Source organism: Chiloscyllium plagiosum, unplaced genomic scaffold, assembly GCF_037043375.1.
Source record: "Chiloscyllium plagiosum isolate Xiang-an unplaced genomic scaffold, Cpla_swu_hap1 HiC_scaffold_14, whole genome shotgun sequence".
NCBI classification, from domain to species: Eukaryota; Metazoa; Chordata; class Chondrichthyes; order Orectolobiformes; family Hemiscylliidae; genus Chiloscyllium; species Chiloscyllium plagiosum.
Genome location: NW_028270152.1, coordinates 118806190 through 118829285, shown reverse-complemented (window position 1 = coordinate 118829285; position 23096 = coordinate 118806190). Strand labels below are relative to the sequence as shown.

The 23096-nt window shown below is 47.8% G+C and overlaps 1 long non-coding RNA gene across 1 annotated transcript in view; it reads left to right on the top strand.

Moving 5' to 3' along the window:
* Nucleotides 1-22506, top strand: part of LOC148148169 (uncharacterized) — a 42689-nt gene extending 20183 nt beyond the window's left edge. The window contains exons 2-3 of the long non-coding RNA XR_015759329.1: nucleotides 17110-17237; nucleotides 22388-22506. This is a non-coding gene — a long non-coding RNA (uncharacterized LOC148148169). The remainder of the gene's footprint in view (nucleotides 1-17109; nucleotides 17238-22387) is intronic.
* The last annotated feature ends 590 nt before the right edge of the window (nucleotides 22507-23096 follow it).

The following is a 23096-nucleotide window of genomic DNA, read 5'->3' as shown; positions in this document are numbered from 1 at the left end:
TGTATGCGCATGTCCCACCCTCGATTTGTGTGTGTGTGTCCCTCTGGCTGTGTGTGTGCGTATCCCCCTTTGCTGTATCTGTGTGTGTGTGTCCGTCCCTTGTGTATGTGTGTGTGTCCCTCCATTGCACTTTGTGTATATCCCCCTCACTGTGTGATTGCATGTCCCTCCCTCACTGTGTGTGCGTGTCCCTCCCTCACTGTGTGAGTGCATGTCCCCTCTCGCTGTGTTTGCGTGTCCCCTCTCAATTCCTGTATACATGCCCTCCCCCTCACCTTGTGTGTGCTTGTCCCTCCTTCCGTGTATGTGTGTGTGTAAAAGTGTGTCTCCCTCTCACGCTGTGAGTGTGCGCGTCCTCCTCGCTGTGTGTGTTCGTATCCCCCTTTGCTGTATCTGTGTGTGTGTAGTCCCTCCCTCACTATGTGTGTGTGTACGTGCCCCCCCTCACTGTATCTGTATCTGTGTGTGTGTGTGTGTCCCTCCCTCGCTGTGTATGTGTGAGTTTCCCCTTCTTGTTGTGTGTGGGTGGGTGTGTGTCTCTCTTGCTGTGCGTGGCCCTCCCTCGCTGCGTGTGCATGTGTCTCCACCTCGTGTGTGCGCGCGTAGCCCTCACTTGCTCTGTGTGCGTGTTTGTGTCTAACTCTCCCTCGCTGTGTGTGCATGTCCCTCCCTGGCTGTGTGTGCGCGTGTCCCTCTCTTGCTGTGTGTGTGTGTGTGTATGTGTCTGTGTGTCTCCTTCTTGCTCTGCGCGTGCGTGCGTGGTCCTCCCTGGCTGTGTGTGCATGTGTCTCACCCTCGCTGTGTTTGCGAGTGTCCCTCTCTTGCTCTGTGTGTGTGTGTGTCTGTGTGTGTGTCCCTCCCTCGCTGTGTGTGCATGTCCCTCCTAGGCTGTGTGTGCGCGTGTCTCTCTCTCTCGCTGTATGTGTTTCTGTTGGTGTGCCTGCGCATGTGCGTGTCTCTCCCTTGCTGTGTGTGTGTGTGTGTGTGTGTATGTGTGTGTCCCTCTTGCAGTGTATGCGCATGTCACTCCCTCGCTTTTTGTGTGAGTGTGCATCTCTTGTGTATGTGTGTGTGTCCCTCCATTGCACTTTGTGTATATCCTCCTCACTGTGTGAGTGCATGTCCCCTCTCGCTGTGTGTGTGTGTCCCTCCCTCACTGTGTGAGTGCATGTCCCCTCTCGCTGTGTGTGTGTCCCTCCCTCACTGTGTGAGTGCATGTCCCCTCTCACTGTGTGTGTGTCCCCTCTCAATTCCTGTATACATGCCCTCCCCCTCGCCGTGTGTGTGCTTGTCCCTCCTTCCTTGTGTGTGTGTGTGTGTGTGTGTGTGTGTCCCTCCCTTGCTGTGTATGAGCGTGTCCCTCCCTCGCTTTGTGTGTTTGTGCATGTTCCTCCCTTGCTGTGTGTGCATGTCCTTCCCTCGCTGTGTTTGCATGTTCCTCCCTCGCTCTGAGTGTGTGTGTGTGTGTGTGTGTGCGCGCGCGCGCGCGTGTACCTCCCTTGCTGTGTGTGTCTCTCGCTCGCTGTGTGTGTGCGCGTGTGTGTCCCTTCCTCGCTGTGTGTGCGTGTTCTTTCCTCAGAGTGTGTGTGTGTGTGTGTGTGTGTGTGTGTATGTACGCGTGTCCCTCCATCGCTGTGTGTGTCCCCCTCTTGCTGTGCATTTGTGTATGTGGCCCTCCCTCGCTGTGTGTGCATGTGTCTCCTCCTCGCTGTGTGTGCGCGTGTCCCTCTCTTGCTCTGTGTGTATGTGTGTGTGTGTGCGTGTGTGTCCCTCTCACTGTGTGTGTCTGTGTTTGTGTACTTCCTCATGCGCGTGTCACTCCTTCACTGTGTGTGCGTGTCCCTCCCTCGCTGTCGGTGTGTGTATGTGTGTCCCTCCCTCGCTCTGTGTGTGTGTATGTGTGTCCCTCCCTCGCTCTGTGAGTGTGCATGTGTGTCCCTCCCTCGCTCTGTTGTGTGTGTATGTGTGTCCTTTCCTCACTCTGTGTGTGTGTATGTGTGTCCCTCCCTCGCTCTGTGTGTGTGTATGTGTGTCTCTCCCTCTCTGTGTGTGTGTGTATTTGTATCCCTCCCTCGCTCTCTGTGTGTGCATGTGTGTCCCTCCCTCGCTCTGTGTGTGTGCATGTGTGTCCCTCCCTCGCTCTGTGTGTGTGTATGTGTGTCCCTCCCTCGCTGTGTGTGTGTATGTGTGTCCCTCCCTCGCTCTATGTGTGTGCATGTGTGTTCCTCCCTCGCTCTGTGTGTGTGTGTATGTGTGTCCCTCCCTCACTGTGTGTGTGTATGTGTGTCCCTCCCTCGCTGTGTGTGTGTGCGTGTTCTTCCCTCGCTGTGTATGTGTGAGTTACCCCCTTGCTCTGTGTGTGTGTGTCTCTTGCTGTGCGTGTGTGTGTTGCCCTCCTCGCTGTGTGTGCGCATGTCCCTCTCTTGCTGTCTGTGTGTGTGTTTGCGTGTGTCCATGTCCCTCACTAGCTGTGTGTGTGCGTGTCCCTGTCTTGCTGTCTGTGTTTGTGTTTGTGTGTGTCCATGTCCCTCACTGGCTGTGTGTGTGCATGCCCCTCTATCGCTATGTGTCTGTGTTTGTGTGCTTGCGCATGTGCGTGTTTTTCCTTCACTGTGTGTACGTGTCCCCCTCTTGCTGTGAATATGTGTGTCACTCTTGCAGTGTATGTGTGTCCTTCCCTCGCGCTGTGTGTGTTTGTGTGTGTGTGTGTGTGTATGCATGTGTGTCCCTCCCTCACTGTTTATGTGTCAGTTTCCTTCCCTGTATGTGTGTGTGTGTGTGTGTATGTGTGCTAGTCTTGCTGTGCGTGTGTGTGTGTGGCCCTCCCTCGCTGTGTGTGCATGTGTCTCCCCCTCGCTGTTTCTGCGCGTGTCCCTCTCTTGCTGTGTGTGTGTGTGTGTGTGTGTGTGTTTTTGCGTGTGTCCATGTCCCTCCCTGGCTATGTGTGTGCGTGTCCCTCTCTAGCTGTGTGTCTGTGTTTGTGTGCTTGAGCATGCGCGTGTCCATCTCTCGCTGTGTGTGCGTGTCCCCTCTTGCTGTGAGTTTGTGTGACCCTTTTACAGTGTATGTGAGTGTCCTTCCTTCGCTGCGTGTGTGTGTATATATGTTTTACTCCCACACTGTGTGTGTCCCTCCCTTGCTGTGTGTCTGCGTGTATGTGTGCGTGTCTCTCCCTCGCTTTGTGCGTGTGTGTGTGCGCCTCTTGCTGTGTGTGCGCGTGTCACTCCGTCGCTCTGTGAGTGTGTGTCCGTACCTTGTGTGTGTGTGTGTGTCCCTCCCTTACTCTTTGTGCATATCCCCACCATTGTGTGTCCGCATCGCCCCTCGCTGTGTGAGTGCCTGTCCCCCCTTGCTGTGTGTGCGTGTGCCCCTCCCTCGCCATGTCTGTGCGTGTCCCCTCTCGCTGTGTGTGCGTGCCCCCTCTCAATTTCTGTGCACATGCCCTCCCCCTCACCGTGTGTCTGCGTGTCTCTCCTTCCCTGTGTGTGTACATATCCCTCCCTTGCTGTTTATGTGCGTGGCCCTCTCTCGCTCTGTATGTTTGTGTATATCCCTCCCTCGCTGTGTGTGTGTGTCCGTCCCTTGAGTGTGTGATTGCGTGACCACCTTGCTGTGTACGCGTGTCCCACCCTTGCCGTGTCTGTGTATGTCCTCTCTCGCTGTGTGTGTGTGCCCCCTCTCAATTTCTGTACACATGCCCTCCCCCTCGACATGTGTGTGTTTGTCCCTCCTTTGCAGTGTGTGCGTGTCCCTCCCTTGCAGTATATGTGCGTGTCCCTCCCTCACTGTGTGTCTGCGTGTATTCCCCTCACCGTAAGTGTGTGTGTTTGTCCCTCCCTCGCTGTGTGTGCATGTCCTTCCCTCACTGTGTCTGTGTGTGTGTGTGTGTGTGTGTGTGTGTGTGTGTCCCTTCACTGCATGTCTGTGCGTGTCCCTCACTTGCTGTGTGTGTGTGTGTGTGTGTGTGTGTCTCCCTCGCTGTGTGTGTCCCTTCCTCATTGTCTGCGTGTTCCCCTTCGCTGCGTGTCTGTGCGTGTCCCTTCCTCGTTGTGTGTGTGCGTGTCCCTCCCTTGCTGTGTGTGTGCGTGTCCCTACCTCGCTGTGTCTATGTGTTCCCCTTCGCTGAGTGTCTGTGCGTGTCCCTCACTCACTGTGTATGTGTCCCTCCCTCGCTGAGTGTGTGTCCCTCCCTCGCTGTGTGTGTGTGTGTGTGCATGTCCTTCCCTCGCTGTGTGACTGCGTGTATCCCCCTCACTGTGTGCGTATGCATGCCCCCCCTTTGCTCTGTGTGTGTGTGTCCCTCCCTCGCTGTGTGTGTGTGTGTGTGTCCCTCCCTCGCTGTGTGAGTGTGTGTCCCTTCCTCGCTCTGTGTGTGTGTGAGTGCGTGTCCCTCCCTCGCTGTGTGAGTGCGTGTCCCTCCCTCACTGTGTGAGTGCATGTCCCTCCCTCGCTCTGTGTGTGTGTGTGTGTGTGTGTGTCCCTTCCTCTCTGTGTGTCTGCGTGTATCCCCCTCACTGTGTGTGAGTGCATGTCCTTTCCTCGCTGTGTGTCTGCGTGTATCCCCCTCACTGTGTGTGTGTGTGCGTGTCCTTCCCTCGCTGTGTGTCTGTGGGTATCTCCCTCACTGTGTGTGTTTGTGTGTCGCTCCCTTGCTCTGTGTGTGTGTGTGTGTGTGTCCAATATTTGCACCATCAGTGGATTGGCGATCATAAATTGACTGTCGTATTCAGGAATGTGTGGTTTAAGTAAGTTCACCACGAGAAATGCAGGGTTTAATGTACAGGTCAAGGGGTGGGTCTGGGTAGGATGCTCTTCAGAGGTTTGGAATGGACTGGTTGGGCCGAATGGCCTGGTTACACACGATGGCGATTCTATTCAGGTTATTGTCCAGCCCTGTCAACCATCCCCGTCTCCTACACCTGGCCTGATCCCCAATATTCTCCTTAACACTGTAATCTCCTCCAGACTCTAAAACACTCCTTGGCGATGTAAGCTTCTCCAGTCCTTGCAAAGATCGATATGTCTGTCACCTCTTCCTGCGTTTAGAACCCTCCCTATAACTATTACCATTTGGTACAGCACTCCCAATCATTGCTCCCTCTTGAAACTCCCATAAACATTTGTATCTCTGAAAACTCATCTGGACTGTCTCAACTTTATGGGCGGCATGGTGGCACAGTGGTTAGCACTGCTGCTTCACAGCGCCAGAGACCCGGGTTCAATACCCGCCTCAGGCGACTGACTGTGTGGAGTTTGCACGTTCTCCCAATCCAGTCCCTACAAAACCCACTATCTATTTAACACCCTCCTGTCACTATCATCCCCATGTCAATGTAAGCTCCTTCTGTGTCTCCACCATCTACCCATCTTCATAACCTTGTCCAGCTCTTACATCACTATCTGTTTAAACGTCACCCTCCCCTACAACTTCCTCCTGTTTGTGCTATGCTCCCTTATCTGTGAAACTGTTTCTGACCCCAATTGTTATCCCAGTCTCTGAAAAGTAATCCAGATTCCACAGCCTCCATAAGCCCCAGAACCGAAGCCTTCCTATGTCTATAAACATCTTCAGTCATGACTACCCTGCATATCTCTGTTTGTTCTTCCAGTCGATACAAACAACTTTATCTCTGTAATCTGCTCAGCTCCCTAAAACAGTCCCTGTCTGTGATCCAGCCCTGGCCTACAAACATCCTTATCCCTGTAAACTTCTCCATCCCTCACAACATTCCCATCTCCATGAGCCCGTCAGCCCTACAGCTCTCTCCATTTCTGTAACCTCCTGTGGGTCTATGGTCCTCCCTCCCTGTGAAACCACCTCCAGTCCCCAAATCCTTCCCAATCTGGGTCATCTGCTCCAGATCAGACCATTGCTGTCTCTGTAAACACCTCCACGCCTGACAACTCTTCCCATTTGTGTAACCTCGTTCAGATCCCATACTCTCAAGCTTCCTGAATTCTCTTTCTGCATTGCAACTAAAACCACGTGTTTATGTAATATCCACCAGTGCTTTACACCCTCCCCAACTCAGTAACCACTTGCAGCCCTAACAAAACACCTAAACTGTGAAACCTCTCATTTCCCTACAATCCTCCCTCCCTCCTCAAATGCCTTCATCACCATGAAACCTCCCAATTACTGAAGCCTCCTTTTGGCACTGCAAACCTCCTAATGTCTGCAAAATCCTCCTGTCCTGATATCCCTCTCTATCTCTGTAATCCTCACCACCCTCCAGTGCCCTTCTGGGGAACATGGCAGAGGAGGGAAGATTTGTAAAGTCCGAGCCATGTTACAGGGATAGAATTCTTGGAATTACAGATTTGGTCGAATGTCTGTGGTGTGCAGATTATTTGCGAGGACTCAAAAGACAGGATTTATGACTACTTGGAAAACCATAGTTAAATTAGCCACAGTCAGTATGGGTTTGTGAGGGGTCAGGTCATGCCTCACAAACCTTATTGAATTCTTTGAGGATATGGCAGAATATGTTGATGGTTCATTCAGAAAAGAAGGAAAATTGGGATACAGGAAAATCTGTCTGTCTGGACACAGGATTGGATGGCCTAGAGAAGACAGAGGGTGGCACCAGATGGACAGTTTTGAGCCTGGGGCTCAGTGACCAGTGGTGTTCTGTAACAATCGGCTCTGGGACTCTGCTCTTTGTGATTTTTGTAAATGACTTGGATGTGGATGTTGGAGAGTGGGTTAGTAAGTTTGCCAATCGCCTGAAGGTTGGTGGAGTGGTGGGGAATGTGGAGGGCTGTTGTAGGTTGCAATGGGACATTGACAGAACGCAGAGCTGGGCTGGAAGTGGCAGATGGAGTCCAATCTGGAAAAGTGTGAAGTGATTCATTCTGGAAGGTCGAATTTGAATACAGAATACAGGGTGAAAGGCAGAATACTTGGCAGTGCGGAGGAACAGAGAGATCATGTTCCATAGATCCCACAAAATCGCCACGCACGTTGGTAGGGTTGTTAAAAAGGCATATGTTGCATTGGCTCCCCTTAGAAGGGGATTGACTGGAAGAGCCGTGAGGTTTCACTGCATCTTTATAGCGTCCTGGTGAGACCACACTTGGAATATTGTGTTCAGTTCTGGTCCCCTGTTTACAGGAAGGCTGTGCAAGTTTTAGAGAGCGTACACAGGAGATTTATCAATATGCTGCCTGTAATGGAGGGCAGTTCTTACGAAGAAAGGTTAAGGGAGCTAAGGTTTTTTTCTTTGGAGTGAAGAAGGGGGCGGGGTGACTTTGTGGAGGTGAACAAGATGATGCGAGGCACAGAGTGAGTGAATAGTCAGAGACTTTTCCTCCTATGGCATAAATGGCTATTACATGGGGGTGTAATTTTAAAGTGAATGGAGGATGGATCAGAGGATAGAGAATGGTAGGTGGTTGGATGGACTGCCAATGGTGGTAGTAAAATTAGACACATCTGGGACATTTAATAGACTCTTGGACAGACACATGGATAATAGTACAACGAATGGTATGTAAGTTAGTTTGATCTTACAGTCGGATAAAAGATTGGCATAGCATCATGGCCGAAGGGCCTTGGGCTGAACTGTTCTGCGTTCTGTGTTCTGCCTGGTAAACTGAGTAATAAGCTCAGATCAGTGTAAAAAGGATATGGCATTCAGGAGGAGCTAGTGAACTGGATACAAAATTTGCTTGATGGTTGTAGACAGAGGGTGGTGGGAGACATGTTGTTTTTCTGACTGGAGGCATGTGACCAGCGGTGTAGTGGGTCCCCTGTTGTTTGTCATTTGGATAAATGGTTTGGATGGGAATATTGGTTTCCTGGTAAGTAATTGTTTTGGGTGACACTGAAATTGGTGGTAATGTGGACAGTGAAGAAGGTTATATATGATACAACAGGATGAACAGTCCTGCTGGGATAGTGGGCTGAAGAATAGCAGATGGAGTTTAATTAGATAAATGTGAAGTGTTCCATTTTGGTGAAACAAATCTGGGTGGGACTTGTACAGTTAATGTTCGGGCCCTGGGTAGTGTTGTCAGTCAGTGACCCAGGGATGCAGGTACACAGTTCTTTGAATGTGGTGACACAGGTAGACAGACTGGTGAAGCAGGCGTTTGGGATGGTTAACTTCACTGGGGAGAGCATTAAGAGTAAGAGTTGGAATGTCATGTTGTGGCTGTAAAAGACATTGGTGGGGCCACCATAAAAACATTGTTGATCAGTAGGAAGAACTCATCTAGTTCACTAACCTCCTTTAGGGAAGGACATCAAATATTCTAACCTGGTCTGGCCAACGTTTGACTCTAAACCACGAAATATGGCTGACTCTGAGCTGCCCTCTGGGAAATTATCAGTTGGGTCAAAGAATGTTAGTCCAGGCAGTGACACCCACATCCCATGAATGAATAAATAAAAATACCTTTGTCCCTCCATACCTCTGCAAACCCCTCCAGCTGCAGCAATCCGTACTGGCTTTGTAACACCCTGACCACTCTCTGTAACACTCTCACCACCTCCAGCACCTTCACCTCACCGTGTTCCTATCGTGTCAATGAACCCTGACCGTGGCTTCCCTTCCCACAGCCCTCCTCCTGTGAGCAGACCCAATGCAATCCATTAACATGTACTCCTAAAACTCTCTCTGACTTCAGGATTTTAAGTACTTTTTGGGGATCTTCTCAGCCCATAATCTAGTATGATCCCTTTTGTCCTGCGTGCGGGACCAGTGGAGATTTCTTGCTGGGGTTTATACTGTTTCAATGGAATGTCCTTCTGTTGAGTATTTTACACTGTTCCTTCAAATATTTTCTGCTGTCCATTTACAGACACATGTCTCAGTCTGTTTAGCCTGTTTACCTTGGTCAGTTCTCCTCTCACACACATGTAACTGGCTATTTTTGATTCTAGTTGTAGCTTGTCCTCTGTGAATCACTTTAAAACTTTATATTTATTTAAACTGCACTTTATCACAATTTCCCGAAGGATCTCTCCCGGTGACATTACTCATTCACTAAGTTTCATCACATGGTCGCTCTGCGATAGTTATGTCCCTTAACAGTTGCACAATTTATTTTTCAAAGAAACACTGAAAAGAAAATTAACCGAAGTCCTCTTCCAATATCAATGTTGACCGTGTGTTGTCCCAGATTATATGAATATTGAAGTTTTCCAAAATTATCACAATGCCTTTGTTAAAAAGTTCTAATGAGTCCCTGTGTAATGCAATGATAAGCAATGGAATACTGTTCAGTGGCTAAAACTTTTCTGCTGCTTGTGTCTTTGGCAAGTAGTAATTTACATTCAGACTGACTCTACTTCATGATGTGCAGCCAAATGCTTTCTCTGTAATGCCTTTGTTATCCATTATTGTTAGCGTTGCCCATTTTGCCTGAGTTTGCACTGAATATTTTTGTTCACCCTGTATCTATGTCTCCCTGGTGTCGAAATCTCTTTTATCTCTGTGTCACGAATCCATCTACCTTATGACAGTGACGTTGTCCATTAAAAAAAAACATAACTTACTCTTTCCCACAATTTTCTGTCACAAATCTTTTCGCTGATGTACAATTTTAGTTAAACTCTGTCCCATCCTGTACCTTTCTGCTTGTCTTCAGCCTCATCCCCATGCTGTTCCATTGCTTCACCTTTTCTCTTTGGATTTGGAAAGTGCCTTTCACCTGGACCCTGTCGCTGCATCCTCTCTGTCAGTTTAAAGCCCTGTCCATAAACCTACCGACACGATCGGCCAGGACCCTGGTCCCAGCACGGTTCCAGTGGGACCATCCTAATGGATTATTTATTAAATCAGGTCTGGGATGTGGGTGTCTCTGGCTGACCAGCCTTTCCTGCCCAGTCCTAGCTGCCCTTGAACTGAGTAACTTGCTTGGCCTTTGAAGAGGGTAATTGGGAGGCAAATACTTTGCTGTGGCTATGTCGTGCAGACCACGTGAGGATGGGTAGATTTCCTTCTCTGAATGACATAGCAGCCTGAGATACCTGCAGCGGTGTTTGTGCAGTCTGTCCAGGAAGCTTTTCTAACTCAGTATGTAGATTGTCCGACCAGAGGGGAGGCCATATTGGATTTGGTACTTGGTAACAAACCAGGACAAGTGATGGGCTTGTTAGTGGGTGAACATTTTAGTGATCGTGACCACAATTCTGTGAATTTCATCTAGGTTATGGAGAGAGATAGGTGCGTGCAACAGGGTAGGTTTTACAATTGGTGGAAGGGTAAATACGATGCTGTAAGACAGGGTCTGAGGAGCATAAGTTGGGAGCACAGGCTGTCAGGGAAGGAGTTCATGGAAATGTGAAACTTTTTCAAGAAACAGATATGACATGTCCTTGATATGTATGTACCTGTCAGGCAGGAAAGAAATGGTCGTGTGAGGGAACCTTGGTTGACGAGGGAGGTTGAATGTCTTGTAAAGAGGAAGAAGGGGGCTTACATAAGGTTGAGGAAACAAGGTTCAGACAAAGCATTGGAGGGATACAGAATAGCCAGAAGGAAGCTGAAGAAAGGGATTAGGAGAGCTAAGAGTGCGCATGAAAAATCTTTGGCGGGTAGGATCAAGGATAACCCCAAGCTATTTTATGCGTATGTGAGAAACATGAGAATGATGAGAACGAGGGTAGGTCCGATCAAGGACAGTAGTGGGAAACTGTGTATTGAGTAGGAAGAGATAGGAGAGGTCTTGAATGAGTACTTTTCTTCAGTATTTACAAATGAGAGGGACCGTATTGTTGAAGAGGAGAGCGTAAAACAGACTGGAAAGCAAGAAGAGATACTTGTTAGGAAGGAAGATGTGTTGGGGGGCATTTTGAAAAACTTGAGAATAGACAAGTCCCCCAGGCCTGACGGGATATATCCTAGGATTATGTGGGAAGCAAGAGAGGAAATTGCAGTACCGTTGGCAATGATCTTTTCGTCTTCACTGTCAACGGGGGTGGTACCAGGGGGCTGGAGAGTGGCGAATGTTGTGCCCCTGTTCAAAAAAGGGAATAGGGATAACCCCGGGAATTACAGGCCAGTTAGCCTTACTTCGGTGGTAGGCAAAGTAATGGAAAGGGTACGGAGGGATAGGATTTATGAGTATCTGAAAAGACACTGCTTGATTAGGGACAGCCAGCATGAATTTGTGAAGGGTAGGTCTTGCCTTACAAGTCTTACTGAATTCTTTGAGGAGGTGACCAAGCATGTGGATGAGGGTAGAGCAATGGATGTAGCATACATGGATTTTAGTAAGGCATTTGATAAGGTTCCCCATGGTAGGCTCATGCGGAAAGTCAGGAGGCATGGGATAGAGGGAAATTTGGCCAATTGGATAGAAAACTGGCTAACCGGTCGAAGTCAGAGAGTGGTGGTAGATGGTAAATATTCAGCTTGGAGCCCAGTTACAAGTTGAGTTCCACAGGGATCAGTTCTGGGTCCTCTGCCGTTTGTAATTTTTCTTAATGACTTGGAAGAGGGAGTCGAAGGGTGGGTCAGTAAATTTGCAGATGATACGAAGATTGGTGGAGTTGTGGATAGTGAGGAGGGCTGTTGTCGGCTGCAAAGGGACTTAGATATGATGCAGAGCTGGGCTCAGGAGTAGCAGATGGAGTTCAACCCTGCCAAGTGTGAGGTTGTCCATTTTGGAAGGACAAATAAGAATGCGGAATACAGGGTTAATGGTAGGGTTCTTAGTAAGGTGGAGGAGCAGAGAGATCTTGGGGTTTATGTACATAGATCTTTGAAAGTTACCACTCAGGTGGATCGAGCTTGTAAGAAGGCCTATGGTGTATTAGCGTTCATTAGCAGAGGGATTGAATTCAAGAGTCGTGAAGTGATGTTGCAGCTGTACAGGACCTTGGTTAGGCCACATTTGGAGTATTTTGTGCAGTTCTGGTCGCCTCACTTTCGGAAAGTTGTGGAAGCATTGGAGAGGGTGCAGAGAAGATTTACCAGGATGTTGCCTGGAATGCAGAATAGGTCGTATGAGGATAGGTTGAGAGTGCTAGGCCTTTTCTCATTGGAACGGCGAAGGATGAGGGGTGACTTGATAAAGGTTTATAAGATGATCAGAGGAATAGATAGACTAGACAGTCAGAAACTTTTTCCCCGGGTGAAACCGAGTTTTACAAGGGGACATAAATTTAAGGTGAAGGGTGGAAGGTATAGGGGGCATGTCAGGCGTAGGATCTTTACCCAGAGAGTGGTGGGGACATGGAATGTGCTGCCTGTGGGAGTGGCAGAGTCAGAATCATTGGTGACCTTTAAGTGGCAATTGGATAGGTACATGGATAGGTGCTTAAGCTAGGACAAATGTTCGGCACAACATCGTGGGCCGATGGGCCTGTTCTGTGCTGTATTGATCTATGTTCGATCTATGTTCTATACATTTCATTGAGTACTGGAGATTTCTCCACATTTATGCCTGTGAAAACATTTAATACCTCCTCTTTATGGATCTGAACATGTTCTGGAACCTCAGCATCCCAACTTAAATCCCCGGCTACAATGCCTTTCTCCTGTGTGAATACAGATGGGAAGTATTCATTGAAGACCTCACCTGCTTTCTCTGGCTCCATGTACCGATTGTCCCTTTGGTTTCTCACAGGCCTCCCTCTTTCGCTGGGAATCCTCTTACTCTCACGATGCTGATAAAATACCTGTGGCTTTTCCACAATCGTATCTGCCAAATATATTTCATGACCATTGTTTGTCCCTCATTTTCCACAATCCCCTTGCACTCTCTATCCTTGTGAAGGGTGTCACCTGATTTTATTGCACTGTATTTTCTTTATCAAACTCACGATATCACTTGATCAGTATTCCCTGGACTTGCTGCCTTTACTATTCACTCTTCAAGGAGCACACCGGCCCTGCGTTCTCACTGCATCCCTTTAAATTACTCCACTTTTCTAATATGCACCCAATTGCAGGGAGTTCCTCCCAGTCTATGTTTACCAGATCCTCTGTAATGATCGTGATACAGATAGGAGACTCAGTTGTGAGAGGGACAGACAGGAGACTGTGTGGCTGCAGAAGAGACTCGAGGATGATGTTCTGCCTCCCAGGTACCAAGGTGAAGGGTGTCTCTGAGCGGTTACTGAATATTCTGAAGGGGAGGGTGAACAGCCAGAGGTCATTGTGCACATCGGTCCATATGTCAGAGGTAGACAAAGGGATGGGGTCCTGTGAAATGAGTACAGGGAGTCAGGTGAGAAGTTAACAAAGCAGGATATTGACATTAATGATCTCCAGATTACTCCCAGTGCCAAGTGCCAGTGAGGATAGAAATAGAAAGATAGGCCGGATGGATGTGTGGCTGAGGAGCTGGTATAGGGGGCAGGGTTTTCAGTTCTTGGGTCATTGGGATCTCTTCTGGGGTAGAGGTGACCTGTACAAAGGGGATGGTTTGCACTTGAAGCAGAGGGGCACCAGTATCCCACGGAGGAGATTTCCTAGCGTTACCCAGGAGGATTTAAACTAGTTTGGCAGGGAGTTGTGACTCTGAGTAAGAGAGGGACCATCGAAAAGTCAGGGGAAATACATCATCCATCAAGAGCAAGTTATCTATTCAGGATATCCAGGGGCACAGTCAAGGGAGGGAAAGATATCTGGTTTGAAGGGCATTTATTTCAACACACGAGCCCTGACTGGTAAGGCAGACGAGCTCAGAGCATGGATTAGCTCTGGGGACTGGGATATTATAACCATAACAGAAACATATCCGAGAGAAGGGCAGGACTGGCAGCTCAGTGTTCCAGGCTACAGAAAGTACAGGCGTGACAGAAGGACAAGTAAGTGACGAGGGGGAGTTGTCCTTTTGATTAGGAAGGACATAACAACAGTGCTTCCAGTCAATACTGTTAAGCAGTCGTCAAATGAGGCCATATATATAAAAGTTAGAAACAAAAAGGGGATGGTCAGTCTGCTGGGATCATGTTCTAGACCCTCAACTAGCCAGCGGATATGAGAAGAGAAAATGTGTAGTGAGTTTGCAGGTACCTATAAAAATAATGGATTAGGATTGGTTGGAGATTTTAACTTCCCCTGTATTGCCTGGGCCACACAGAGTGTAAAAGGCCCGTACTGAGTGGAATTTGTCAAATGTGTTCCAGAAAGTTTTTCTAAATTAAGACGTAGAGGGCTCTATGCTACTCAGGCGGATGCAACACGAAACCTCTCCTCAGAAACCGAGCTCAGGCAACTGACTGAAGTATCAGTCGGAGAGCACATTGCGTCCAGTGACCACAACTGTCTTTGTTTTAACATAGTTATGGAAAAAGATCTGACGGGTTGACAGATTTAGGTCTTAAACTGGAACTGGGCCAAAATTGGGGCCATTCAGCGAAGGTAAAAATCACACAACACCAGGCTCTTGTCCTGATGGTTTACAGAGGAACCTCGATTATCTGAACGAGATGGGCGGGCACTATTTCGTTCGGATAATTGATTATTCGGTTAATCGATTCAATGCCTTTGCTCTGGGGCTCGGAGTTTTCAGTCCAGTCTGCTCCCTGTTCAGGTGATTAGACAGCAGCAAGCTATGAGCAAGCCCCCACACCCTGACAGCCCCCCAAAACACACCCCGCTCGACTTCAAACCCATCCAATTCTGCCCCCACCCGACCCTCAACGTTGCCCCCCCATCTGCCGCAAACTCACCCAACAGCGACCCCCAAAACCGTCCGATGCAACCTTCCACCCGCCGCCTGCCCCCACCTCCCAAACACGTCCGACATCACGCTCAGCCCGTCCCCAAACCCCTCCAATACCGCCCCCCACCACACCCACCGTCTAATCCATGTCCACGCCCATGCCCCCGTAAGTGTTACACATTTAAGCGGATAGTGAAGAAGGTGTTTGGTGTTCTTTCCTTTATTGGTCAGAGCATTGATTATAGGAGTTTGGAGGTCATGTTGCAGCTGGACAGCACACTGGTTAGGCCACTTTTGGAATATTCCATGCAGTTCTGGTCTTTTTCCTATTGGAAGGATGTTGTGAAGTTGGAAAGTGTTTAGAAAAGTTTTACAAGGATGTTGCCCGGGTTGGAGGATTTGAGCTATCGGGAGAGGCTGAAACGATGGGAACTGTTTTCCTTGGAGCGTCAGAGGCTAAGGGGTGACATTCTTGAGGTTTATAAAATCATGAGGGGCATGGATAGGATAAACAGACAAGGTCTTTTCCCTGGGATGGTGGAGACCAGAGCTGGAGGGCACAGGTTTAGGGAGAGAGATGAAAGATTTAAAAGGGACCTAAGGGGCTACATTTTCACGCAGAGTGTGGTTATGTATGGAATGTACTGCCAGAGGAAGTGTTGGAGGCTGGTACAATTGAAGAATTCAAAGGCATCTGGATTGGTATATGAATAAAAAGGGTTTAGTGGGATATGGGCCAAGTGCTGGCAGACGGAACGAGATTAGGAAAGGATATCTGGACGGCGTGGACGAGTTGGACCGAAGGGTCCGTTTATGTGTTGTATGTCTCCAGCACTCTCTGGCTCTAAATGCTTTCCACTGTTCATTTACAGACTGATATTTCAGTCTGTTTCCCCTGTTTATCTTGGTCAGTTCTCTCTCAAAATCATATAATGGGCTTTGTTACTGATGCTCGGGTGCATTCTGGTCACTTTAAAATGTCATAATCATTTTGAATTCCGGTATAATTTCTTGAAGGATCTCGATGTGATGTTACTCATTCACTCAGCTTCATCACCCAACAGTCGATCTGAGGTAGTTACATCCCTAGCCATTTGCACAATGTGTCATTCAAAGAAACACTGACTAAAACATTCAAGGAGGATCTTGGATAATATCACTCTTGCCAATGTGTCTGTCCCAAATTATACAAAGATTTAAGTCTCCAAAAATTATCACACCACCTTTGCTACAATTTCTCATTAATTCCTGTTTAATGCCGAGATGAGCAATGAAATACTGCAAGGCAGCATAAAAAAACTATTGTCCTGCTTGTGTTTTTGACACATAGCACCCAGAATTTACATTCAGGCTGATTCAGCTGCATAATCCGAGACCAAATGTTTTCTCTGTAATGCCTTTTTTATCCATTAGTATCAGGGTTCCCATCTTGCTTTCCCATTCTCCCTGAGATCCTGTAAGGTTGTTTACTGTTGAATATTTATGTTCCACCTTTTGTTCAACTTGTAATCGCGTCTGTCTGGTGACTAAGTCTCATTTATCTCTGTGTCACAAGTCTATTACCTTATTGTAGATACTTTGTCCATTCCGAAAAAAAGCAACATTATAATTTCCTCTTCCCCACAATGTCCTGTCACAAACCGATTCATTGATGTACAGTTTTAGTTAAACTTTGTCCCATCCTGTTCTTTTCTGCTTGACTCAGCCACATTCCCATGCTGTTCCGAGGCTTCACGTTTTCTCTTTGGATTTGGAAAGCTCCTTTCACCTGAACCCTGTCCCTGCATCCTCCATGTCAGCTTAAAGCCCTGTCCATAAACCTACCGACATGACTGGCCAGGACACTGCTCCCAACAGTGTTGATTTTAAATCACTCGTGAGATATTGCTGTCTCTGGCTGCCCAGCATCGCATGCCCACCCTGACCAGCCTTAGAGCTGAGTGGCTTGACAGACCATTCCAGACGGTATTTGAGAGTCAATCCCATTGCTCTGGGTCTGGATTCATATGTCGGCCAGACCGGCAGCCTATAACAGATTTCCTGACTGAGAGGGTATTAAGCAGTTAGATGGGTATCCCTGACACCGGCATTAAATTCTGGATGAACAGTCTAGTGAGAGTAACACGAGGCCATTGCCTGGCCCACTGATAGCCCCCTCACCCCTGAGTACTGATCCCAGTGCACCTTCTTCCTGACCGTGGTTTGATCGTGATGCCTTCCTGCACTCTGGTGATATCACACAGTCTCTCTCCATGTGTTATGTGTCACTGTGAGGGTTTAATTGCTGCCAGTGACTGCACCTTTTGCCGCTACTCCAGATCCTGAGCCAACAGAATTCTCCACTCCAGGGAGATGCAGCAGCACAGACCAGGGATGGAGACTGGGATTTTCCAGATCTCTATGGGACTCAGTGCCATTCTCCATGTTTAACACTTGATGCATCAGTCTAGTTTCCCATTCTGCCTGTTTCTCTGTCTCCTGTAGGTACTCAGGATGCTCCAAACTCTGCAGAATTCCCAGTTCCTGTTTCATTCATCACCACATTGAAGAGAGTTGGTCAGCCAGAGAGATGGAGAGTAAGATCTGGAGCCTTCAGTAAATCCTGCAGTGAGGTAACATCACTCACAGTGAACAGAGCAGAGTGTATTTAAGGGATCGAACTTTGGTCCGGAAGACATGACATAGATACAGTGTTGAAGTACGAACACAGAGCATGATGGTCCCAGGCTGAAACCCCACCGTCTTGTTTACTTTCATCTCTGCTGTTCTGAGCCTTCCTCTGTCAGTATAGGAAGTTGACAGTTATCAATCCAGGCCTGTGCTGTCTTAGTGAGGATCAGTACAACAGAGGGGAAAGCAGGTCTCCCTCAAGGAGATTGCATTGAAACCTGGGATCTTTCTGTTCTATATTCACCCCTCACGCTGTCTGTTGTGTGATACAGTCATACAGCAAGGAAACATGCCTTTTGGTCCAACTCATTTGTGCCAGTGAATGCTTGTAATTCCCAGAAAAGTTTATATTTCTGTAACCTCCACCCTCCCCATATTCCCGCTGTATATTTGAAACCTACTCCAATGCTGACGACTCTCCCTGTGTGTAAATTGCTCCAATGTCGATAACATGCCCAATCTCAATAATCTCATCCTGCACTCAGTACAATAATTCATATTTCTGTAGTCTTCCACAATACTTACGGTGCCCCCATCTCTGTAAAATCATCCACCCTGGAGCAAAATACCCACCTGTGTACCTTCCTCAAGCCCCAGGAGAACATGCTATCATTGTAACCTTCTGCAGGCCCTATAACACACCTGCCTCGTGGCCGATAGAACCACACGACCTCAAAAACCTTCTCCCATCCCTACCGACCTTCTTATCTGTATGAACACCTCCAGACCCTTTTCAAACCACAACAGCACTCCACATCTCTATTTGCTCCTCCACTCCCTACAGTCCTCCCAGCACCTCGAATATTCTCTCTCTGCGTAATTCTTCAATTTGGGGCAGCACGGTGGCTCAGTGGTGAACAAAGGTGCCGCACCCCGCCAGGGACCCAGGTACAATTCCAGCGTTAGGTGATTGTCTGTGTGGAGTTTGCACTTTGTCCCTGTTTCTGCGTGGGTTTCCTCCGGGTTCTTCGGTTTCCTCCGACAGTCCAAAGATGTGCAGGTCAGGTGAATTGGCCGTGCTAAATTGTCCATAGTGTTACATGCATTGTCAGAGAGAAGTGGGTCTGGGTGGATTACTCTTTGGAGAGTTGGTGTGGCCTTGTTGGGCCGAAGTACCTGTTCCCATGCTCTTGGGAATCTAATCTAAACTCTCCCTCTGCATTCCATATTACTGTCCCTAAATATATCCCTCTATCCATAAACAGCCCCAAACCCTTCAAACCTCCAAGTCCCTGTGAACTCCCACTGCTTCAACATCCCTCCTTAACTGTGTAACCTCTTCCAGTCCTGAAACACTCTAAAAATGTGGACATCCTACAATCCGCCCGATCTGCGTAATCCTCTCAGGTCTCTGCAACACCATCGATCTGTGGAACCAGCTCCAATGCCTGTGACTCTCCCACTCAGTTTCTACAAGACTGGCTATCTATGTAACATCCTCCTGTCGCTATCACCCACCCTGTCAATGTAAGCTCCTCCAGTCTCCCCACCAATCTAACCTTCTCCAGCTCTTACACCCCTATCTGTGTAAACATTACACTCCCCTACAACCATCACTAAAGCAGAAACCTCCTCGAGTGAGTGCAATGCTTCCTATCTGTGTTTGTGTCTCCAGGCTCTATTGCTGTTCCTGTGTCTGTCAGTTCTGACAGATTGTCCAGCTTTCCGGTCCATATAATTTCCAGAACCTCAACATCCGACATCAACAAATGTCTTCATTAACTACAGCCTTCCTTATCTCTGTTCATTCCTCAATTCTATACAAGTTCATAATCTCATAAATTAGCAACATTCCAAAAAATTCTCCCTGATGCGTAAACTGCCCCAATCCTACACTGAGAAGCCTCACTGTCCTTTTGATCATCTGTAGTCCCTTCAGATCGCCCTGTATCTTTCCTGACTCCATTGAATACAGCTCATCTCATGTTATAACTCCTCTAACTCATATGTTACTCCCCATCTCTGTGATATTCTTCAGTTGCTGCAATTCTCTTTCTTTATCTCCAGATCTTCCAATCCTCCTGATCGATGTAAGGTTATTGATCCCTTGCAGCATGTTTAATACCTATAGCAGCCTCCAACTCCTCAATGCATCCTATCGCTGTAACCTCCTCAAATACTACAGCTCACTGTCTTTGTAATATCTTCCAGTATCTGCAACCCTGTCGATTTCTGTAACCTCTTCCAGAACAGCACTCCACATCCCTGTGTAACTGATGGGAATGCTGCCAACCTGCCTTCACAGTCCTCACTAACTCTCTGAACTCCTGCAGCCCTACAACCCTCAGTATCTCTGGTCCCTCCAATCCCTACACTTCTCCCTGGCTGTATGAACTGATCCAGCCCCTTCAACCCTCCCTATCTCACTCACTCCTGCAGCTCCAACTGTTGTGCATGTCAGTGTAATCCCCAACACCAATAATCATCCATTTCTCTATAAACTCCTGTAGCTCCAAATACCACCCAATCTGTCTAATCTCCAGTGCCTACAACCTTCCATTTCTTTAAAAGCTTCTTTAGCTCAAACTACCACCAATACCGGTGTAATCTTCAGTCCCCACAACCCTCCCAGTCTCTGTATCTCCTGAATATCCAGTGACCACCCCTATCTGAGTAATCTCTAGTCCCTGTATTCCTCCTGATCTCTGTAACTCCTTCAGGACTGATAACCCTGTAACTCTCCTTAACATCTTTCAGCCCGACGACCATCTGATCTCTAACCACCAACAGTGATCTCAAACCACCCAAACTCTGTAACATTCTCCAGTCTCTACAACCCAGCTTTTCTCTGTTAGCTTCGCTGGTGTCTGTATTCCCCTTTATCTTCAGTTACAGATCCTTGCTCAGGAGAAAATGTCTCAGTACCGAATCTGTAAGAACACAAGAATCTTTGGTGTATCAATAAATTTGCCTCATTTTCTAAATTTTAACGACTGCAAGTTCAACCTTCTCCACCTCTTCTCATCAATATCCCTCCATTTTGAAGACCAGCCTGGTGAACCTTCTCTGGGCTGCCTCCATTGCAAGGACATTTTCCCTCCAGATAGGGGACCAAACCTGCTCACAGTATTCTCAGTGCGAGCTGACAGGAATCCTTTATTGTTGTGATAAGCCTTCCCTATTTTTATTCTCCATTCCCTTTGGAATCAATGCCAGCATTCCATTTGCCTTCTCTATGTCCTGCTTGCCCTGTATGCTACCTTTCTGAGATTTATACACAAGGATTTCCAAGTTACTCTGTGGTGTAGCTCTCTGCAGTTTATCTGAAACCAAGAAGTGACATCAATAATCAGGAAGGTGCTGGAATGTATGGTAAACAATATGCCAGAAATGATAACTGCACAGTTAGAAACCTATGGAAAAAGTGCAGTCCATACGACCATCATTTATAGGAGTAGAATTAGGCTATTCGGTCCATCGGGTCTATTCCACTATTCGATTATGGTTGAATTGTTTCTCAACCTCGTTCTCTCACTTACTCCCTGTCACCCTTGATCTCCTTACTCATCCAGAACCTAGCTATCTCTGAATCACTTAGCACCCACAGCCCCATGAGGTAGTGAGTTCAACAGATCCATCACCCTCTGGCTGAATAAATTCCTCCACATCTGTATTCGAAAGGGTCGTCCCTTCACTCTGAAGCTGTGCCCTTGGCCTCTAGTCTCTCCTGCTCATGGAAACATCTTGCCCACGTTCACACCATCCAGGCCCCTCAGTATTCTGTAAGTTTGAATGAGATTCTGCCGCCGCCTCTGAAACTTCATCAAGTGCAGACCCAGAGACTTCACCTGCTCCTCTTTAGACAAGCATTTAGTCACTGGGATCTTTCTTGGAAACCCATTTCTCGTACCCCTTCACATCCTTTGTCCAGACTCTGAATGAATAACGTGTAGAGTGTAGTCCCAACACTGAACCCTGCGGAGCTCCCCTCATCACCAGTTACCATTGTGAAAAAGACCCCTTTCTTCACACTCTCTGTCTTGTGCCAATGGGACAAATCCTCTATCCATGCTAAGCATGTTGTTCTGAAACGGAAATTTCATTTCACACCCACTGCAGGATTTATTTTTCTGTCTGGCTGTAAACGGCAGAGTTTCACCATTACATTCCCATCTGTAATTCCCTGGAGAAGGTGGTGGTGAGCTGCCTTCCTGACCCATTGCAGTCCTTTAGGTGTAGGGACAGACACAGTGCTGGGAGGATGGAGCGTGGCTTGAAGGGCACCTTGGAAATGCTGGTGTTCCCGTGCAGCTGGATCTCCTGTCCTTCCAGGGTATAGTGGTTCCGGGTTTGGGAAGTACTGTTGAAAGAGCCTGCCTGAGTGACCTCAGTGCTACTTGTAGATCTTTTATTCCTTCATTCATTCACAGACATGAACTTTGATGGATGAGTCAGCAGTTCTTGTTGACTTTGTGTTGTTCCTGAGAAGGTGGTGAGCTGCCTTCCTGAGCCACTGCATCAGCCGTTGGAAATTCTGATCACCTAAAATTTCTCCCTTTTTAGATTTGTCACCCCTTCAGCTTCTGTAACTCTCCATATAACTGTAATCAATGACAGCACAGATTCCCTTCCTAAATCTCTATAATTACAATGGTAGCGTGTGCTGAATTGGCACTTTTCGTCCTCTTTATCCATTTCATGACTTCCAGCCCCTACCATCCCACTATTTGGAATGCTTCCATTCTCTGCACCTCTTCATGTCCTGAGGGACCTTGAACACCACCAGTGCTTGAAAGTTTATATTCCGCCCAGTTACTGCGAGTCTTCTAACTCTGTAACATCCAACAGTTTCCAGTACCATACAACACTTGCTGGCTCTCAAATTGCATTTGTTGAAGTCTGCACATCTCGGTAAGCAGCTCAGAAAAAGCCCTTTAGACTCTACAAAGCTCCATCATGAACAAGCCACAATCTTTCTATTTTCTTTGCCTTCTTCTGTGTCTTCAACTCTCACTCTATCTTCCAGTAGACCTCTTTAGTTGCTGCAGGTCTCCCTAGCTCCCCACATAACCTGTTCCATCCCATACAGCTCCCTCAATCACTGTAACACCCTCTGCTCTGTCTAAGCCTCCTCTTTCCCACTGTCTTTCAGGCACAACAGCGATCCTGTAAGAGTGCAGTGCGGAACGGGCTGTTATAAATCTCAGCTGAGGCTTGAGGCCTACCATTACCTGGGAGTCACAAGGGGAGAGACCCTGAGAGAGAGCAGTAGAATATTAATCAGCATCGAGAATCAAGGCCAACTGGGACTTGGAGTTGGAGAAACAGCAGAGCAGGAGGCTCGAAATCAACGGCGAGTCACAGAGGGAGTGACCGTGTGAGGGAGCAACATGGAACCAGATCTTGAGGCTCACTCACGTCTAGGAGGTGAATGCACCAACATGGGACGATATAAATCAGCACTGAGGATCGAGGCCTAGTCATGCCTGGGATTCACAGAGACGATGACGCTGAGAGTGAGCAGACTGGAGTGGGAGCTGGAGGTTTGCACGCCCCTGGCAGTCACAGAGATGGTGACACTGTGAGGGAGCAGAATGGACTGGGAGCTGGAGGATCACACGTATCTGGGAGTCACGGAGAAAACCTTCTGCTACTGGGACCTGCCTGCACCGAGTTTGAATGAAGTGCAAGAGCCATCACAGAAAAGGTTGTATGTTCATTGGCTGATAAATACACCGTTATTAGTGACTGTCAGTTAATTGCTGTCAGCAAATTTATTTTTTAACTTCTGAAGTAAAGATTGATCTCAGAAATATGAGGGGGATGTGAAATTCTGAGCCAGTATAATAAATTACGCTCAG